Below are 16,409 nucleotides of genomic sequence, written 5' to 3' on the forward strand. Positions count from 1 at the left end.
TATGCTGTATGATGTAGCTGCCTGTGACTTTTATTTTCAAGGTGGGAATGATCATCCAGCCCTCTGCTTTTACATTTGAGTTTCCTAACATGGGTTGGCCAACTGTGGTGTGAGTTTTACTACTTTGTCTTGTCAGTGATTTAACATGACCACCAGGTCAAGGCCATGGGGCCACAGCATTCTCTTTGGAAAAGATAATGTTTACTAGTTTGTGCTTATTGTGTGATGCAACTTTACTACAGGAATTACTATTGTCCACCAGTCCCTGGGAAATCTCCCTAATCAGCAATGTTAAATGTAGTTGCCCTGGAGAGTGAAGAACAAGGACCAGGAGACCTGTAGCCAAAAGTCTCATCCTGCTGACCAGAAGCAGATGTTTGGGCCTTGCAGCAAGGTCTAGTGTCACATTGGAAATTTAGAGAATGTTAGGGAAACAAGATCGACTAGAATAATGTGTGTGAAAGGTGACCAGGAAGGCTGCTAATCAGGAAGGTTTAGAAATAGCATAAACTTTTAAAAGAGTATCAAAATAGGCTAGATTCTGGCATGTGCTAAAAGCATTGGAAAATTAGGGGAAGAAAAGGTTGAAGAAGACTTTTAACCCAACGAAGGTATCTTCAGAGTTGAAACAAGCTTTGTAGGATAAAGTTATTTTATTATTAATCATAGGAATATAGTATGATTGCTTTTCTTAAAGATACAGAAATTGAGGCCCAGGAAGCAAAGATATCACCAACAATACAAGATCATTTGTGGAAGAATCCAGGCCATACCTCAGTTGTTCTTTTCTTTTTTCTTTTTTATTATAGTTGATGTACAATATATTGTATGTTACAAGTGTGCAGTACAGTGATCCACAACTTTTTAAGGTTGCTCTCCATTTATAGTTATAAAATGCTGGCTGTGTTCCCTGTGTTGTACCCTTGTAACTTGTTTTATGCATAATAGTGTGTACCTCTTAGCTCCTACCCCTTTATCGTCCCTTCCCACTTCACTCCCAGCACTGATAACCACAGTTTGTCCTTCATATCTATAAGTTTGCTTCTTTTTTGTTATATTCACTAGTTTGTTGTATGGGAAAACATAAGCAGAACACTGACATAAGTTATAGCAATATTTTTTGGATCTGTCTCCTAAAGCAAAGGAAATAAAAGCAAACAAATGATACCTAAGTGAACTTAAAAGCTTTTGCAAAGCAAAGGAAACCATGGACAACACAAAGACAACCCACTGAATGGGAGAAGATATTTCAAATAATATGCCTGATAATGGGTTAATATCCAAAATATACAAACAGCTCATACAAGTCAACATCAAAAAGCAAACAACCTTATTTTAAAAATGAGTGTAAGACCAGAATAGACATTTTCCCAAAGAAGACATACAGATGGCTAATAGGCATATAAAAAGTTTCTCAACATAGCTAAGCATCAGACAAATGCAAATCAAAACTACAACAAGGTATCATCCCATACCTGTCAGAAGGACTATCATCAAAAAGACTACAAATAACAAATGTTAGTGAGGATATGGAGAAAATACTGGAATGGCTTGCCATTTCCTTCTGCAGGGGATCGTCCCAACCCAGGGATCAAAGCCAGGTCTCCTGCTTTGCAGGCAGATTCTTTACCAACTGAGATACAAGGCAAGCCCAGGGAGAAAATAGTATACTCATATGCTGTTCGTGTGAAGGTAAAATGGTGCAGCCACTGTGGACAACAGTATGGAAGTTTCTCAAAAAACTAAAAATGGAACTACAATATGATCCAGCAATTCCTGAGTACATATCAAAAAAAAATCAAAAACACTAATTCAAGAAATACATTCTCCCCTATGTTCATTGCAGCATTATTTATAGTAGCCAAATTTGGGAGCAACCCAAGTGTTCATCAGCAGATGAATGGACAAAGAAGATGTGGTATGTGTATATGTATGTATATGTATATACATATATACATACATTTAAATGCACATACACACAATGGAATGCTATTCATCCATAAAAAGAATGAAATTTTGCCATTTGCAACAACATGGATAGAATTGGAGGGTATCACACTAAGTAAAATATGTCAAAGACAAATCTATATATAATTTATATGTAGAATATAAAAAACAATCAATAGACTAGTGAAGACAGCCCCAGTTCTTCTGAATGTGAGTCCCGTGTCTTCCTCACTGATGAAATGATGAACATCTCACAGTTGACCTCAACATATAAGGGGCTGTTCTTAGGGCTGGAAAACAACTAAACACGTATTGGATAAGGGAGCAGCATGTTTAAAAATAGCCATTTCAGCAGACTTACTGTTCTCTTCCATACTCAGCTTAATATCAGGTAAATAGTCCTTGACTCTACTTCTCCTATTGGACTTTGGCTAGACAACCTCAGGGAAGCTGTCATCACTTATGGGTTGCTTTTAAAACAAAGACAGGCTACAAACCACATTCAAAAGAGAGATCAGAATTAAGATTTGAAACTACGTCATCTGTACAAGTTTTAAAGCGTGAGTTAACTATTAAGGCCTTTGCAGTATGGAATATCTGTAGATAAATAATTCTTTCCTTCAGGGGATGAATCGGTGTAAGCCTGATGATGAGCGAAACTGGCAGCCTGCCCTGGGATATGCCACACAGTGGAGAATTGAATGATGGGGACCATGGTGCACTAGAAAATTTGGGTCTGTTCTAAGGAAGGCAAGCACCACTCACCTCTAGATAATCATTGCTGCGTAGGAATGTTGACCCAATGGTACCAGGACTTCTGATATTTTTCAAGCAAAACTGAAATTTGAATATTTATGCCAAATCATCCAATTCTTATGCATTCGCTCAGTTAATAAAGCACATTGCAAATAGCAACAGCAAAAATCACTGTGTGAAATCAATAAACGGTCTCCAAACTTGATCAAGCCCACAAGCCAACAATTTTTAACCTTTTTTTTCTTAGTATATATATTTTATTAAGTACAGTTGATTTACAATGTTTCAGGTGCACAACAAAGTGATTCGGTTATACATATACATATATATTATTTTTGAGATTATTGCACATTATAGGTTATTACAAGGTATTGACTATAGCTCCCTGTGATATACAATGAATCTTTGTTGCTTGTTGCATATCTACTTTTTTAAAATTAGAGCTCTAGCATTCTATTTATACTAAGTCAAACAAGTGGAATCAAAATGTCACAAATATTTTACTTACATAAAAATATGTAAGTTTTCTAAAATACATATATTATAAACACTGTTTATATATACATGTACAAAAGCCTTTCTACTACTCTTGATAAATGCTTGAGAAAGAACATCAAAAAAGAGATGAATGGAAAAACATAAACTAAATGAAATGGAATCATTGAATATGATAATTTGCTACCTTTAAAGTAAAGGACTGAGGGATATTTATTCTGAACAAGAGAAAATTCTAATGACAACCTCTATTTTTAAAAGGCGACATTAGATGAATCAGTTATTCCTTCTAGGTGCAGAGTGAAGATTAACATTTAAGGAAGATATCTAAGCCAGAAACTTCTAGAGATATCTGAAGATGGTAAAATTACCAAGAGCACTGAAATTACCAAGAGCACTATATTGACCAGATCCCCACCAAGCACACTGGCCACCATAGATCTGTGCTAGAACTGGCTGCTTGTCCAGCCTCCTGATGTCAGCTATAACATTAGTAAGTAATAACACCCCTGAATCAGGCAGATGTAAAAGTGGTGAATAGAAAACATATTAGTATTCATATTTATGTTCAGCATGAGATCAATTTACAGATTAGATGCTAAGTAGGAAATGAGTCTTCTCATTAAATGGTATATAAGTGCTCTTCCTTTCAGCATTTCCTGTGACTAAAATCTCTGATCTCACAGGAGAAAATACGTAGTCCAGGAAGAAGGCAGAACTAGAAAATGAATTTAAGAAAAGGTATAGCTGTATATTCACACAGATGTGTTTATTAGCAAATTCAACAGATACACGGCTTTTGTCAAAACATGGTAAAGGTAGGGACATTTATTTGTTCGTTAATTTTTTAAATATTTGTTTAGCTGCTACGATGTGCCAGACACTCTGTGCATGTTAGAGCTACCATAGTGGATAAAGCAGATATAGTTCCTGCCCTTATGGAGCTTTTATTCTTGCTGAGAGGGAGGAGAGAACCATACACAATTAGAAAAATAAATAATATGAAGTCAAGTAATAATAATTGTTAAGGGAAAATAATGTAAAGAAAGAGTAATGCAAGAAGTATGCACTTACAGTGGTGATATTTGATCAGACATCTAAACAACATAAGAGAGTCAATGAATGAATAAATGCAGAGTTTCTGGGAAGAGAAAACAGTGATACAAAGATATATTCTAGGAACAGCAAGGAGATTGGGGTAGTGAGCAAAGGAGAGAGTATACTAACTCTTGAAAACTGATAGTTGATAAGATTGTATTTTTAACAAATATATTTTAAAAACTCAAAAGTTAATAATAAAATTCTCAAAGCAGTACTTGAAACCCCAGATTAAAGCAGATTATGGAGGAAAAATTTTCACGGAGCAAAGCTAAGAAATGCCAGAATTAGAACTAGTTATTCATTATTACTTGCAGATTATTAATGGTTCCTTCATATAGCAAGATTGTAAATTGATATATATATATGCATGTATGATAAAAATGTATAGAATTGTAATACAGAGTATAATAATTCTTGACCAATTCTTATCTTTACAAAATCAGGTAAAGAATTCCTTTAGATACTTTTATTTGGAGATTCCTAAACTACCACAGCCATTGTTCCATTGCCTACTTTCATATGCAGTTGGACTGTAGATTGATATAAATATTCTTGCAAGCTATTAGACCTTAGTGTATAAAAAGCCTTGAAAAAAATTATGCCATTAGACACAATAATTCCACTTCTAGGAATCCATCCTAAGGAAATAAACAAATACAGACAAAGATTTATGAGTAGGATATTCACAATGGCTCTATTTATAATAGTAAAAAATTAGAAACAGCCTAAATAACCAACAACAGAAATTACCGTGCTTCCATATGATGATATGTTTTTCACCCATTGTAAACTCTGATGTTAAAGATTTTTAATAAGAAGGGAGAATTCTAATGAGTGAAAATAAAGTGAGAAAGCAATTGAAAAGTTATAGATACAAGATATATAAAAGATGTATCCTGTTCATACATACCACGGAGAAAAGACTGAAGGAATTTACATCAAATAGCTTAGAAGTGAAGTGATGGATAATTTTTATTTCCTTTGTTTTACTTGTTTTTCAAATTTCCCACAGTGAGAACCTATCATTTCTATATATGGAAAAAAATGTTTTAAAAATTATGTGGAGATATGGCTGTCCTTGGAAGCTCCCCTTGGATGGGGGCGGAAATTGACTATTTCTTTTAAGTCTTCAAGTTTTCTATAGGAGACATCCTGGCACATTTTTCTTGCTGATGCCTGGGTCCAGAAGTTGTACTTGTCTTGAGGCTATGAATTTAGATTTTTAAAAATGTTTATATTCAAGCCAGAGTTTTCCAGAGTTTGTCCCATTGTGTTTCTAGGAGATGCTCTTTGAAACAAATATTTCCTTGGGAAAATAAATTTGGGAAATGCTAAGTAGTTTGTTATCTTCTTGAAAGCCAGAATGCACATTAAGACGTTAGAGTTTCCAAGATGAACTATAACATACATAATATAATATACAACTGACTAAACTTGTTTACTCAACATCTACCAAACTTAATGAGAAAAAGATTTGTTGTTTGCTTTTCCTTACATACTTTTTAAAAACATTTTTCAGAACTAGAGTTCCATGGAAAACTCTCTATGAAGTGCAGAATTTCATAATTTTGAGACAGACATATGGGTAAAGTACTATTTTAGAAAATGGAGTACTTGGGGGAAATGTTTGCTGAATTATTAAGATGAAAGCCTGTCAGGTAGATAGTAAAACAATACAAATATGACTTAATTCAGTGATTCCATTGTGCTTCTATTAATGTTAGAAACCCAGTTCTCATAGGAATCAAACCTTGTTGCTTGTGTTCTCATTGGCCTGACATACACTCAAAATGATTCCGTTTACTTCAATACATTTGACTGCACTGTCTTAGAGAAAGGAAACACAATTTAGTTACAGACCTCCTTTCTCTGTGTACCTAAATATAGTGACTAGGCAGCATAGCAATAATGTAACAGTTGTTGATTGAATGAGTAGATTTCAAAATATACTATTCTTATCCATCACCTTGAATACAACAAGAAAAACACAAACCTTATTTAATTTTTGTTATCCTTTTGGGCTTCCCTGGTGGCTCAGACAGTAAAGTATCTGCCGGTGATGCAGGAGACCAGGTTCGATCCCTAGGTTGAATGATTCCTGGCAGAAGGGAATGGCTACCAACTCCAGTACTCTTGCCTGGAGAATCCCATGGATAGAGGAGTCTGGAGGGCTACAGTCCACAGGGTCACACAGAGTTGTACAAGACTGAGTGGCTAACATTTTCACTTTCATTCTTATTCATACCTGGAATACACCAAGAACACAAAACTTGTTTCCTTTTTATTATGATTTTATCACTGGAAAAGAACTTAAAGTGGTTTTCTGCTACAACTCTTTTTGCCTTCTCTAAGCAGAGTGTTATTAATGTCATTTTCATGGGAAAACCAAGGAGATTAAATGATGTGATCAAGGTCATACATCTATGCTTAGTCTTCATCGAAGATTTCCTGGCTCTTTTCTTCTGAAAAGGAAGAAATAGAGGTGACTATCTGAGGTGAAATGACTGGAAGGATAGCCAGCCACCAGCCCCTGGAAAAGATCTCATTTTCAGTAACGTTGACAGTTACCAATCAGCTACTGAAGATGCAGAGTTCAAACCCAATTCGCCAACATTCACCTCTGCTCTGTATCCTTGGAATTGATAGTTCAAAGTGTTCAGGTTTTTAAGTCAATATTTATTCTGTCCTAAATAAAGCAGACTGGTTCCAAACAGAGTACATCAAGGCTGTATATTGTCACTCTGCTTATTTAACTTATATGCAGAGTACATCATGAGAAACGCTGGACTGGAGGATGCACAAGCTGGAATCAAGTTTGCCAGGAGAAATATCTATAATCTCAGATATGCAGATGACACCACCCTTATGGCAGAAAGTGAAGAGGAACTAAAAGCCTCTTGATGAAAGTAAAAGAGACTGAAAAAGTTGGCTTAAAGGTCAACATTCAGAAAACTAAGATCATGGCATCTGGTCCCATCTCTTCATGGGAAATAGATGGGGAAACAGTGGAAACAGTGTCAGACTTTATTTTGGGGGGCTCCAAAATGACTGCAGATGGTGATTGTAGCCATGAAATTAAAAGATGCTTACTCCTTGGAAGAAAAGTTATGACCAACCTAGATAGCATATTCAAAAGCAGAGATATTACTTTGTCAACAAAGGTCCATCTAGTCAAGGCTATGGTTTTTCCAGTGGTCATGTATGGATATGAGTGTTGGACTGTGAAGAAAGCTGAGCACCGAAGAATTGATGCTTTTGAACTGTGGTGTTGGAGAAGACTCTAGAGAGAGCCTTAGACTGCAAGGACCAACCAGTCCATCCTAAAGGAGATCAGTCCTGGGTGTTCATTGGAAGGTCTGAGGCTGAAGCTGAAACTCCAGTACTTTGGCCACCTCATGCGAAGAATTGACTCATTGGAAAAGACTCTGATGCTGGGAGGGATTGGGGGCAGGAGGAGAAGGGGACGACAGAGGATGAGATGGCTGGATGGCATCACCAACTCGATAGGCATGAGTCTGAGTGAACTCTGGGAGTTGTTAATAGACAGGGAGGCCTGGCGTGCTGCAATTCACGGGGTCACAAAGAGTTGGACATGATTGAGTGACTGAACTGAACTGAACTGAAAGAAAGCAAAAAACAAACAAAAAAAGTGAAATCTGAGGGTGAAGTTAAGTAGGGCCAGGATCTCCCCTCCCCATTTAGAAGTTACAACTCTTCTGCCTTCTTGGGTCAGTCACATTGGAGCAGGAAACACAGCTCTCAATTCCCCAGACCCTCCTTTTTTGGCAATTTACAGCTTCTAGCCAGAAATCTGTCTCCTTCTTTATTCACCAGGATACCTCAATGATTTCTTGAATAGTATTTATCTAAAACTAATAGCCTGCCAATTATTGCTTCAGCAAAAATGGGTTTTGTCAGGATCAACAAAGAATTGCAATTCAGGGTCTACAACCATGGCCAATCTTGGGCAAATTTCCCCAACAGCAAGCAGAGGAGAACACTTTTAAAGAGGGAAAAAGGAAGTTGAGAGGGCTCTCTCCTAAACAAAGAGTCCATTGGAGGAATTGAGACTTAGAAGAATTGTGGCGTTTCATTGGCTGAGTTGTGACAGTTTCTCATTGGCTGAGTACTTGCCAAGCAAGAAGAGAAAGTCTTTTTTTTTTCCCTTTTGGGCTCAAATGACTAGTAAGGCATTACAGCTCCCCCTTCTGGCCTCCCAACTCTATTTTAATTGAGGTTTGTTTCTTTATTTTTACAACAGGTCTCAGTTCATTTCAGTCGCTCAGTCGTGTCCGACTCTTTGCGACCCCATGAACCACAGCACACCAGGCCTCCCTGTCCATCACCAACTCCCAGAGTTCACTCAAACTCATGTCCATCTAGTCAATGATGCCATCCAGCCATCTCATCCTCTGTCATCCCCTTCTCCTCCCCTCAATCTTTCTCAACATCAGGGTCTTTTCCAATGAGTCAGCTCTTTGTATCAGGTGGCCAAAGTACTGGAACTTCAGCTTCAGCATCAGTCCTTCCAGTAAATATTCAGGGTTGATTTCCTTTAGGATTGACTGGTTTGACCTTCTTGCTGTCCAAGGGACTCTCAAGAGTCTTTTCCAGCACCACAGTCATTATAGCTGTATTCAATAGAATGCTTGTTTTCAGTTACCCAGAGAAACACTTGTTCACAATTTTGTGTAACCCTACCTTATGAGTTAGATCTTCTAGATGACAAAAACAAAGCTTAAAGGAGTAATAAATATCTAGCCCTACCTAAGTCACACAACTAGTGAAATGCCAGTGCAGAGATTGAAGACCACCCAACTCTCCCTCTTAAGACCACACACTTAGGATCTGTATTACTCACTCCTAGGACTTCAGAATTGAACCCTCTCCTCAAAAGATCAGATAATGATATGTTCTATATCAATGAAATTGTTTTTTTCTTAAATTAATGTCATCAATAAAGCCAGATATTAGAGTTCTAGTACATATGTAGGCCTGCTGATTTTTCTCTTCTGGCCAAGATTGAGTCTCTAATCTTGTCAGCTGGCCACCATTAAGCTCAGTCGGTAAAGAACCTACCTGCAGTGCAAGAGACATGGGTTCTATCCCTGGGTTGGGAAGATCCCCTGGAGAAGGAAATGGTAACCCATTCCAGTATCCTTGCCTGGAAAATCTCATGGACAGAGGAGCCTGGTGGGCTGCAGTCGATGGGGTCGCAGGTAGTCATGCCCGACTAAGCGACTAACACTAACACTTAGTAAGAGATTAGATAGCAAAGCAATGTAGATGGCTTTGTGAAATCCATCAAAACTACATAGAAAAAGCTTTGTAAGGTGAAAGTACTGCTGTTGTTGGTTAATGCCATAATCTTTGCCTGAGAAGGCCAGGGTTATATAAAACCTTGAAGTTAAATCTATCACTGAGGAGCTCAATGAGCCAAGCACAAAGCTCTCTTTGTTTATGACATGGCCTTAGTGGAACAGTTTGTTTCTTGTGGTTATCTGTCCAGTTTTGGAAAACTCCAGTTATTGCATTTTCCCAAATATGGTTTTAGGCACCAAGCATGCTATAAGGAGATTCTTATTTGCCCACAGAAAAAAAATGGGATAATTTCTTAAAATTTTCACTAACAAATACATAAGAAATGGGCTTTTATGACCCCTTTTGTTCCATGAATATTAAATCAGTGTTGAGAAAAGAGATATATTAGTTTTAGCATAAAATTAAAGAGTTTAAAAAGTCCATATGAAGAATTTTGGAGTCATACAAGGCAAAAAGTAGAAATTTCCTCTTTTTACTCACATAGAGATAAAATGTGAATTGGTAATTGTCTGAAAACTATACTTGTTTTCAAAATGAAAAAAAGGCTTACCAAAACTGATATTACATGGAATGTCATTGACACTAAGCATAAAGTACATAACGTGTGTACTCAGTGCTCAGTCATGCCCAACTCTTTGTTACCCTATGGACTGCAGCATGCCAGCCTCTTCTGTCCATGGAATATTCCAGGCAAGAACACTGGAGTGGGTTGCCATTTCCTACTCCAGAAAGTACATAATATTTCTTCTTAAACTTTTTAAAACTATATATTTGATTGTCAAAATCTGCATAAACATAATGGAATCAAAGTAGTTTGACATCGTAAACACTTTGTAGCACTTAACTTGAAAATACTTTAGCTTAAAGTACTAGTTTGCAAAGAACTTAGTTGAAATAATGGTGTACCTTGAAGAAAATCATGGAAATAGTTTCAGAACCAGCCTCTTTCCTTTTCAAAATTAGTGAGTGATATTGATTTCTACTCAGTCACTAGCCACGCACAGTCTCTAATGACGTCTTTGCAGATGCTGTTATCTAGTGATCCAACAAGCCATGGCTTTCGTATACTTTACCCAAATTGCTGCTCCATTTGAGCATCTCTTTTTTAATTAAAAGGTTTCAGTGAAAATGAAGAATGGATTTTTGTGTGTACATGCAGCGTTGAAAATAAAAAGGAAAGGATTCATCACAGAAAATCCCAAACACAATTCATCAGACGACAGAATTTTTGCCAAGTGCATGAGAACCCAGTGCTTTTCTTTGCTAAATCTAAATCAAAGTTGGTCAGAGGCTATTGTTTCAGACATCATACTTCTCATCCCCACCTTAACTTATTTTTTTTTCCCTTTGAAACAACATTCCTCCATATCCACTTTTGGGATAAGGGGTAGGGTAAAGAATTTAATGTTGTTTTTAACTGAACTATCTTGTTAACCTTAGGGGACATCCCTGGAGCTGAAACTCATTCAAGTAATAATAGCTCAGCAACTCATTCCCTGAAGACAGGCTCTGCAGAGTCAGTCTGGAAAAGCTCTTTAAAAACACAGTCTGCCTGGCCCTTTTCTTTTGGTTTCTGTGGAATTTTTCTTAGCAACAATTTTTAGCTGAGGGAGTTATGGACTATTGTAAATGAAGGAGAACTGGGAGGAGAGGGTGGTGGGGAGGGCTCCTTGCTGCGTTCATTAAACAAAGCCTGCTTGTGTAAGCCATGTCCCCTGGCTTGATGCAAAGGGGAACACAGTTCTGGAGTTGACAGGGACTGAGATCTTAAAATACATTGAAAAGTAACGCCCCTTTGTGGAGGACACTCACCTTGCCCGAAGTGAGTCAGAAAGAGAAAAATAAATACCTTTTTCTAATGCATATATAGTCATTTATTTTTAAATTTTGTGTACTGAGCCGCCTTCCAAGTGACACCATTCTCACAGAGGGCAGGGCAGCCTGTGACTACCAGTCTCCAAGGGTTCTAGTAAGTTGCCTGGACAGTATTTCAAACGTATGCTGGTTCAGAGCCTGAGCACATCAAGCCCAGAATCTGATGCCACTTTTGTCTTACGAGGGAGATAGAATTGTTCTTGCCTTTTGATAGCGCGCAAGCTTAAAAGTAGAAAACACGAAAGCCAACTTCCAGCCCTGTGTGTGCAAACAGCAGAGAGAGTGTAATCCAGACTGGATCCAAAAAGACTTGTCAAATGAAAGAGAAATGCACAAACATGTCTGTGCTTTGTCCTCTGAATTTTAAAAGCATCTAATGTTACAGAGCTCATGTGAACCTTATTTAAAGCACAGCCAACCACAAAGGATTCCCTTTATGGTTTTAGTGGCTGTCCTCTTTCCTCGCTGTTCACGACTATGATTATTTTGTAAGCCCTTTTGTAGCTTGGTTTATTTGACTTAACCTTTTAAATGTAGCTTTGTTTCTGACAGCACAGGAAGTATAATGCTGAAGGAAAACTCTGCATGAGGGGTTGATGCAGGAGGCAGACACGTGATTTGAAATAAGAAGTCTTGGGAAGACAGTCAACTTACTTGGTAGTTTCTCAGTTTTTCCAATGTAGCTATATCTATAAAGCCAAATGCCAAGTTTTGATTCCTAGGTTTTATGAGGTTGCAGAGGTACAAAACTAATCCTTGGCTAGGTGCTCTTTTTTTTTTTTAATGATGAAAAGTGCATGCATGAAAAACAAGGTGCAGCATCCGTTTTTGATTTAAAAAAATAAAAATTTAAAACCTCTCCCTCTGGGCATGGTACTGAGCCAGGTGAGGGAATGGAATGGAAAGGGTGTGGTCAGCGAGAAAGTAATAAGATGAAATACCCTTCTGCTTCAAGTAACTTTATATTTCAGAGTGCCCCCAACCCCTGCCACCATTCCAAAAAAGGAAGTTACACTGTGCTATCATTTTACTCCAAATGTTTTATTTTCTTTAAAAATTCATTTATTTTGAAATTTTACTAACTCCTGAGGACACTAGATTTGAGCTCTATTTTCTCCGAGCATCTCTGATTTCTGTCTGATCCCACAGGGATAAATATTTGACATGTTGCCATTCCCAGGGGTGGCAGACCAATATACTAAACACAGAGTCATTTCACTTCACCGAGAGATGAAGTCAGGCTCCAGGGGATAAACAGCCCTCCATAAATAACCTCTCAGAAATAGCTTAAGGAACATGTCCTGCAAAGAAGTCCTGGCTCAGTACATTCTATTTTGTTTATTTCGCATAAAACTTTTCTTTGTCTAGATCTGCACAAGCATAAAAGCACTTTCAGAAAAACGTGCAGTTAGAGCAAAACAAAACCAAATGAAAAAGGAAAAAAAAAATCCCACCTGAATGGAAATTGACTATCCCTTTTGAAACACCAGGAGAAAACCAGCTTACCTGACGTTCTAACGACTAAAGAGGAGTGAGAAAACAAAAAGGACATAGAATATTCTGACAACCCTAATATTCATAGCCTCTGCCTGATGTCTAGGTGCTGTTGTTGTTTACTCGCTAAGTCATGTCGACTCTTTGTGACCCCATGAACTGCAGCACACCAGGCTTCTCTGTCCTCCACCATCTCCTGGAGTTTGCTCAAATTCATGTTCATTGAGTCGGTGATTCACTCCAACCATCTCATCCTCTGTCATCCCCTTCTCCTCCTGCCTTCAATTGTTCACAGCATCGGGGTCTTTTCCAATGATTTGGCTCTTCACGTTAGGTGGCCAAAGTATTGGAGCTTCAGCTTCAGCATCAGTCCTTCCAATGAGTATTCATGGTTGGTTTCCTTTAGGATTGACTGGTTTGATCTCCTTGCTTTCCAAGGGACTCTCAAGAGTCTTCTCCAGCACCACATTTCAAAAGCATAAATTCTTTGGCACTCAGCCTTCTTTATGGTCCAGCTCTCACATCCCTATGTGACTATTGGAAAAACTATGCTTTGACTATATGGATCTTTGTTGGCAAAGTGATGTCTCTGCTTTTTAATACTGCTGCCTACGTTTGTCATAGCTTTTCTTCCAAGGAGCAAGCGTCATTTCATTTCATGGCTACAGTTACCATCTGCAGTGATTTTGGAGCCCAAGAAAATAAAGTCTGTCACTGTTTCCACTTTTCCCCATCTATTTGCCATGGAGTGATGGGACCAGATGCCATGATTTTAGTTTTTTTGAATATTCAGTTTTAAGCCAGTTTTCTCACTCTCCTCTTTCACCTTCATCAAGAGGCTCTTTAGTTCCTCTTCACCTTCTGCCATAGGGTGGTGTCATCTGCATATCTGAAGTTATTGGTATTTCTCCTGGCAATCTTGATTCCAGCTTGTGAGTCATCCAGCCAGTCATTTTTCATGATGTACTCTGCATATAAGTTAAATAAGCAGGGTAACAATATATATCCTTGATATACTCCTTTCTCAATTTTGAACCATTCTGTTGTTCCATGTCCGGTTCTAAATGTTGCTTCTTGGTACTGTAGGCTACAGATAAAACCACTTTCAGTATCTGACTCCTAGAGACACATGTAACTGATGTCAGTAATGACATGTGTTCCAAGGCCAACATTTGACCAAGGCAAAACTGACCATCATCTACTGTGAGATAGCTTGACATTCTTTTCGATAATCTGTAGGAAATTTACTAATTTAAATTATTCTTTGGAGGCTTCAATCTGCATTTTAGTGAGATAGATAAAAACAAAGGTCAGTGGTGGGAAAGTGTCAGATGACTCTATAATATGTATTGTATCCAGTTGGAGCACTGACATTTAGCTCCATTTCACTTTTAGCACCTAAAGAAGTAAACCAATTTGTATATTTGGATAACTTATGTATATATACTTAGCCACATGCCAAGGATTTATAAAAAGAGCATGAACTCTAAAGACCCCCTCAAGGGGTAAATTAATAAATGAAATTTTTATGTTAACAATTACTTTTTAGCTTTTCAGTAGGCAAGTACTTAAGAGTCTCGTGAATTTTAGTAATTTTCCTTCTCATTTGTTTAGTTTCTGTCTCTTTCATTTTTATTATCACCTCCCTAGGTCAACTTCTTACCATTTCAGAAATGTATCATTAAAATAGCCTCTGAACTGGCTTGAGTGCCTTCAAGCTCTCCCCAGAACTTCTGAATTAATTATCTTAAAACCAAGCATTATATCATGATTTCACTCTGCTCAAAATTTGTTTTGGCATCACACTTACTAAAGGAGAAAATTCAAATTCTAACTTTGTTCTGCCATTCTAATTTCATGTCTACTTACTCCTCTCACCAAACTTGATATGAGCTATCCTTTGAATCTTTCATGTTCATTGCCTTTGCTTTTATTTACATGATGTCCCCGCTCAGGATGTCCTTTCTTGAACTTGATGTCTCAAGTTCTAATTTAAGGACAACCTTCTTCCACAACGATCTCTACTTTTTCTGATGTGCTGTGAAATAATAACCACTTACTTTGGATTATTGGTTTATTTTGCTTATGGACCTCATAACCCTAACTCGACCGTAAATTTATTGAGAACAAAGACTTGGTCTTGCAAAATCCTTTTATTCCCCATGTAGTGTTTGTCCACAATTAGCATGAAGAAACAATTCCTTCTTTAGGGATGTTTGAACTACTTTATTAATATAGGGTTATCAAAAAGAATACTCTTTTGCTGAGATAATTTCAGTTTCCTAAAGAACAAAGTCATTCAATAACTCATGGTGAGGATGGGCTCTCCAGCCTGAGCTAGACATGGCAGAAAGAAAGCTTGGTCATTTTCTCTTGTTCTCCACTCTAAACAGTCTATCCGAGAAGGGATTCTTACTTAGAGTATCTGTCAGATGAAAAACCCAGCAGGGAAAGAGCCTATATAGTTGACAGCTGGCTTCAACAAATTAGCCGTATTATATAACAGAGATTGTCTAGATCCTACTGTTAGCTTCCTATTGCTATCCTCAAGCCTTTAGTAAAGTTATGATGAATGACAACCATGTGTTAGATAAACTATGGGAAATTATAGAAATGGTCATCTATTCTGTGTTAAAAGGCAAATTTTTTCCATTTGTCATCAGTGTGATGATAGCAACAGTGGATAGAGAGACATATCAATCCAAGAAATATGGGTCCAGAGTTCCTCCTCACTGCTGCTGCTGTTAAGTCACTTCAGTCGTGTCTGACTCTGTGTGACCCCATAGAAGGCAGCCCACCAGGCTCTCCTGCCCCTGGGATTCTCCAGGCAAGAACACTTCTCCAACGCATGAAAGTGAAAAGTGAAAGTGAAGTCGCATAGTCGTGTCCGACTCTTAGCGACCCCATGGACTGCAGCCTACCAGGCTCCTCCACCCATGGGATTTTCCAGGCAAGAGTACTGGAGTGGGGCATCAAAATTAAGTCTTGGGGTTTACATTACTTTATTAATAAGATTAACATTTTCTCTTTAAATTCTTATTAAAAGATATATAATATCAAGGATGGATTAACACATTATTAGTAATATTATTCACATACTGATTTAAGTTTAGCAGTTTTAAAATCGATGACCTATAACTCAGATATATAAAGAGATATTTTCATTTTCTGTAATAATATCTGTTCATAAGCTCCTATTTCTGCCTACTTATGGAAAGAGTTTAAATTTTCCCAATCAAGTAATTAGTCACTTTTGGTTTAAGTTTTGATTAAGAGTTTTCCAATTTAAATCAGACTCTTTAGATGAATACTCAGTTCACCTTTTCTGCCTATCTTTTCCTTTCTCTTTAGGCAGTATCTGGGCACAGAAGATATCTCCTTAATGTCTTAGACTTGAGGGACAAGGTACACCACTGGTC

At 37.6% G+C, this 16,409-nt stretch overlaps 1 protein-coding gene across 2 annotated transcripts in view; it reads left to right on the forward strand.

The window, feature by feature from the left end:
• LOC147366884 (uncharacterized) overlaps window positions 1-16,409 on the forward strand; it is a 636,757-nt gene that overhangs the window by 374,890 nt on the left and 245,458 nt on the right. The window lies entirely within an intron of this gene.

The sequence above is a fragment of the Bos grunniens genome, chromosome 8 (genome assembly GCF_055505025.1).
Source record: "Bos grunniens cultivar Pamir isolate PY7600 chromosome 8, Bosgru_T2T1.0, whole genome shotgun sequence".
Classification (NCBI taxonomy): domain Eukaryota; kingdom Metazoa; phylum Chordata; class Mammalia; order Artiodactyla; family Bovidae; genus Bos; species Bos grunniens.